We start from the raw sequence: 6,000 nt of genomic DNA on the forward strand, positions 1-6,000 counted from the left end.
TTCATTTCATCAGTTCTCAAGCTTTCTCATTCCACTAGCATTTCCTCTCTGACCCCAAACAACCTCAGATCTTCCCGAAGCCTTGCATCAATTCTTTTAAGCCATGCATGTCTCTCTTTATTGCCAAGTTACTACTATCAAATTATATTCAGTTTCCACTTGTTTCCTCAATACATACTCCCCTTCGTATGCGTTAGAGTCCAATCAGAAAACAGAATTCATCCATTTATTGTAACAAAGAAAATCTGGTACAAAAGTTTGTACTTGGGTATAAAGGTGTTAGTTTCTAAAAAAAAAGGGTAAACAGAAAAATCTCATGTAGCATGGAGGTAGCAGCTGTAGAAAGTAACTATCACTCTCTAGGACTGGGAACCAAGGAAAGATGTTGGAGTTATTAAAACTTAAAAACTTAGAACAGGATTCTGCAAAGGTGAAAATAAGACTCCTGAGGAAGGAATGGCTGTGCGGATGGACCTGAGCTTGGCGGAGGACCCTGTGGGAAGGGGCACTGCTTAGCTGTTTATTTCTGAGAGGCAGTTGCCATGAAGCTGGGATGGCACATTTGGGATAAACTAGTAGCTGGATTCAGCTGCTGCTACAAAAAAGGAATACTTGCTTCAAGTGTGAACAGGCTACAGTGGGGTGACTCGCCAATGAATTGCAAGCTGGGAAGAAGCCCCCAATAACAAGAGAAGAATGAGCAAATAAATCCCTTCTTCCTCTTCCAGCCAACCCTTGTGGGCAGATCTTAGTTTGTGGTGCTCAGGATCCAAGCTCCAGAATTACAAAGCCTGTATAGAAGACTGAGTTTGAGGGTGAAAGACAATAGTTTAAACGCATTGCATTTTGGCTTTTATGATTACACTTCCATCACAATACCCTTTACATTACATTTACGGTATTTATGTGTGTGTGTGTGTGTGTGTGTGTGTGTGTGTGTGTGTGTGTGTGTGTATACATATATATATATATTTTTTTATTGTTGAAAGTATTACAGATGTCCCTTTTTTCCATTGACCTCCCCTTCCCTGCTCCTTAAGAATCACTTATTATAAGCTCATAATGCCTACACCCAATGACATTTTATTTGTATTTTCTCTTATGTGGTTACCAACCTTCTTGAAGGAGTCCATAATTGTCTTCTCTGATATTTGACTCATTGTTTTTTTTATATATGCCTTGGTTTTAGCTTTCTAGGTTTTTTATTGATTTATCATTATTTGATACCACTTTAGTGTATAATATATATTTATTTTTTCAACAAATATTAATATTAACAAATAATACTTCAAAACCCATTCATGGACCACTCACTGTGTTATTTGTCAGGTAGAAAATGATCAATATTAATATGGTTCTGCCCCTGTGTGTTTTATCTGAAAAACCAATTACATCAATAATTATTCAACCGCAATTTTCAATAAAGACTAAAAAACTAAAGCACAGCCCTGGCTGGTTTGGCCCAGCGGTTAGACGTCCGCCCGCGGTTTGAGAGTCCCAGGATCGGTTCCCGCTAAAGACAGTACCTTGGTTGCAGTTTGTCTTCAGCCCTAGTTGAGGTCATGTGGGTGGCAACCACTAGATGTGTCTCTCTCACAGTGATGTTTCTCTCTCTTCCTCCCTTTCTCCCTCCCACTCTGTCTGAAGATAAATGCAAAAATGTCCTCTGGCAAGGATGAAAAAAAAAAACTGAAGCACAGTGTGAATTAGAGGTGACCGACATGCATACACACACATATATATATATGTGTGTAGATAATTCTATGTGTGTATGTATGTATATGTGTGTATATATACAAACATACTATCTTTCTTTGTGTTTGCATATATGTATATGCGTTAATATATATACACACACATATCTGTGCATGCATGTGTATACACACATATGTATATATGCACATTTACATATAGATGTTTATTTATATTTATTGAAGGGTAGTGTGTGTGTATGTGTGTGTGTGTGTGTTATAATAAAATTACCTGACTTACATTTAAGAATCTAGACAGTCTATCCTGTAGCAATTTGAATTTTAACTTGAGGAAGAGAATACATAGTATAAGGAATTGAAACGTGTTTTTAAGAGGTGGGTAGATAATTGAGAATGGGGTTGCTTAATGTAATAAACGTCCTAAGTATTAAGATAATTTTATTCTTCTCTTAGTTTCTCCCATCCACTATAATTCTTCAGGAGTTTGGTTCTAGGTTTTTTCAACTTTATACCTGTTTTTGATGTTGTTCACCCCTTTCTTTTTTTGAGGATCCTTCATTTTCTGTTATAACAACACAAGAAGGCAGAAAAATTTCTGTACCCAGTTAACTAATTAAAGCTAAAAAATTCAAAAAAAAATTTGATAACCTATATGTTTATCTTTGATCATGTGTCTATTCTAGGATTTTTAGGTATGTATTTTCCTCTAATTTTGAAATCAGCTTATGTGACTTTTCACATAATGAAACATTTTTTTTTAAGGCACACTTCTCAGTGTGTAGTAAAGAATTTCACCTTGCCCAGCGAGAGGTTTAACTTTTGCACTTGGCTCCTGGGAAGTGATTTCTTAACTCCTTGGACTGTCCTGCCTGAAAAAAGTATCTTTATTCATTGGGGTCCTTGGGCCATGCCAGCTAATCCATCAGAGTAATGTATGGTGAGAGGTTTTGAGGGACAAGGTATCAACTCAGTACCTCCAGATGGGCTGGGGACTGAGGTCCATCATCTGGACAGTCCACCACGTCTACCGAATAGAGCCCAGTAAAGACCTTGGCCACCATGACTTGAGAGAGCCTCCTAGCTGGCAGTGTTCTGTGCACACGGTCATGTGTCATGGCTAGGAGGAGCTGATGCTGTCCGTGACCACGGATAGATAGAAAGTGGATGGTGCACATTCGGATCCTCCTGCACTTTGTCCCATGCCTCTCTTTCACTGACTATTTCGGTCTGTGTATTTTCATCTTACTAAACTGTAACTGTAAATATAACAGATTCCAGTGAGTTCTGTGAGTCCTTGCTAAAACTGAAGGTGGTATTGGCGACCCCTGAACTTTCTATTGATGATGAACTGGGCATAGTTTTGCTAACTATCTCCTAATTCATGCTCAGTTTATAGAAACATATTTCAAATACATTTAAGCACAGAAAACATTAACTAAATGTGTGTTGATATTTTAGCATTTCTAGGGATAAATGATGGAGGACAGTATTATTAATATCTCTATTGATGTCATTTCATATATTATCTTTGTGTATTATTTAACTATAACTGCGAAAGAAACATGTTGTTAATTTCAGACACCTCAGAAATTTTTCACATAGTTCAGAATTCTAATATTACTAATGAAAGTTGGGAAATCAAGGGTAAAATCAATGCAAATACAAGACACTGCACAAAAAATTAAGGTATGTGAATTTAGACTTAGCTCTTCTGCAGATGAACTCACAAGGCCTTCAGCATATCACTTACATTTTTTGAGTGGTGAGTAGTGTGCAACAAGGCATGAGAAAACAATGTTCTTCAGGGAAAGTTTTATTGTAACACTTTCATGTCTATGAATTTATCTTTTAAACCAAATCAATGTAGAAAAACATTAAGAAAAAATAACTGATTTTCATTAAAGTCTGGGAAGAAAGTGGGAGTTGCCTATAGAATATATGAAATAACTCAAAAGAATTTGAGAATGGATTATTGTTGATCATGTAGAAATACCCACTTATATTAATAATGTCTTTTCTGAACCAGAAAATCATTAGCTTTAACTACTACTACAAAATTTCACTCAGATTATATTCCCTGTTTGTAGGTAATGAACTACCACCATGAGCATCCCCTAGTGTTTTGACCATTGCTAACTGGAAATATTTTAATATGTTTTTCTTATAAGAGAACATATCTCAATTCCATTTCAACAGATTATAAACTGCTCATCACTGAGACTTTAGAAGTCAAAAGACCCTTCTTCATCAGTATTATCAGAATGAGGAGAAATTAAGTAATACAGTTTACAATGGCTACTGAACTTTAGTGCTATAAACAGGATTGTTCTTAAGCAAATTTTCTTGTTCAGCTCATTAGCAAAGCCACATCCTGAGGCTATTTACCACATTCTGTATTGGACCCAACAGTGCCCTAGTCAAAGCTCTGAACAAACGTGAGGAAGGCAAGTTCTAAGCACTGATTCCCATATTAATTTATTAAATGCATTATAATGGCCAAGGACTTTCACCTGAGTTACAATGAATAAGTCTCCTCTACATGCCCAGGTCCACAGTGTTGTCCTGACCCTGCGTTCTGATTCTAGTAACCTGACCAGTTTCCCAGTCTTTTCCCAGAACTGGTTTCTTCCCTTGCATTCTCCAGTTCATTTTCTAGAAATTGAAGCAAATTCCCAATTGCTAACTTGTACAAAGTTAACCTGTAAAAAGACAAAATAAATGACAAATAGCTATTCTGCATTTACAATTGTACCTTTTTATGTTCTATCTGCCTAATGAGGACCACTAACATGTCAGATTCCTTGATGTTGAACATTTTTGTGTTGGTTCCTCTATTATACTGTACTCTGCTCCCCAAATATAAACTAGCCTTACCATTGAAATCTAGATGGTTTTCCTGCTCTTTAAGCAGAGTGTCTCAATACTGATCTTAGAAAACTATTAACACACTCCCACCCCAGCCCTCATATATAGATCAACTGTAACTTATTCATCCTGAATTATGTCTATACTTCATTAAAGGTGCAACTCAGCTGTAAATCATAATAATAGAATACAATTCAATATAATACTCTTTTAATACTCAACAAAGTTTGTGAATATATAGAATTATAATAATTCTTCAGGAACTTTCTTAATTTTACTCTCAGCAGTGCTGATCAGTGTGAAATCTCAATTTCTCTAGAAGTAACTGAAAATTCAATTTAAGACATAGAATTTGGCTAGATCAAACCAAACATAGGTTATAATACTTACACTGAACATGGAGAAAAATCAATCAGAAAAGATGTACTGCTCATATATAGAGATACAAATCTCCAGGAACCTCAAAGAAAAGTTAGATGATGAATTAGTTTGATTAAAGTAACAGGAAAAGTTTGAGTAGGAAGATACCAATGAAAATGATAGATAAGCTGCTTTCACGCTCACTGGCAAACGTGTTTCAAGAACACTGATGCTGAATAAGTGAAACAAATAAAAAGCTCTCAATCAGATGCAGAATCTTCCTCATTTGCAAAGAAAGTGCCCCTCAATGAATCTGCCTTTGAAAGCCAAATGTCATAATATAAAAATAAGATTAGGTAGTGAATGAATTCTTCTTGCAAGGAAGCCAATAAATATTCCTAGAAATTACTGCAATATTTGCCTCTCCTGTCTTAAGCAAATTCAGCAGATGGGGGATAAAATTTATGAGAACATTCCTCCATTATTATACCCTCATAGGCCATAATACTTTTAAGTATCTGGTGTAAAATGAGGAATGGTAAATTTCTTATCTCATTGGACAACATATTTGGCTTGTTGCCTTCCTGTTCCATATGATCAAAACCTCAAGAAGAGGTACAGAAGACCAGACTGGGCACAAACATAACAGGGAGTATTAATGAAAAGCTATATAAAACTGTGAAGTTATACAGACCACATCAAAGTTAAATACAAAATATATTAGTGTTAAGCATCAAAATGCGATGCAGGGAATGTACAAATATGCAATTTAGAAAAAAACTCTGATTGTGGCATACTTTGTCTGAAAATAAATAGCAAACTGAAGAAATATAGGAAAAGGGCTTATGAATATAATACTCAGCAGAGCCATAGATTTACCGTAAAGTCATTTTATTATATAAGTATTAAATTATTAAACAGCTTAAATTATAGAATAAAATTAAAATTAATGTGAATTTATTTTATTTTATTTTATTGATGCTTAATTACTAAATAAATTAAGAATGTCTTCATCTCTGGAGACCATAATTAGAATAGGAGGATGACCATGTTGTTATAATTA

The sequence above is a fragment of the Molossus molossus genome, unplaced genomic scaffold (assembly GCF_014108415.1).
Source record: "Molossus molossus isolate mMolMol1 unplaced genomic scaffold, mMolMol1.p scaffold_m16_p_9, whole genome shotgun sequence".
In the NCBI taxonomy this organism is placed as follows: domain Eukaryota; kingdom Metazoa; phylum Chordata; class Mammalia; order Chiroptera; family Molossidae; genus Molossus; species Molossus molossus.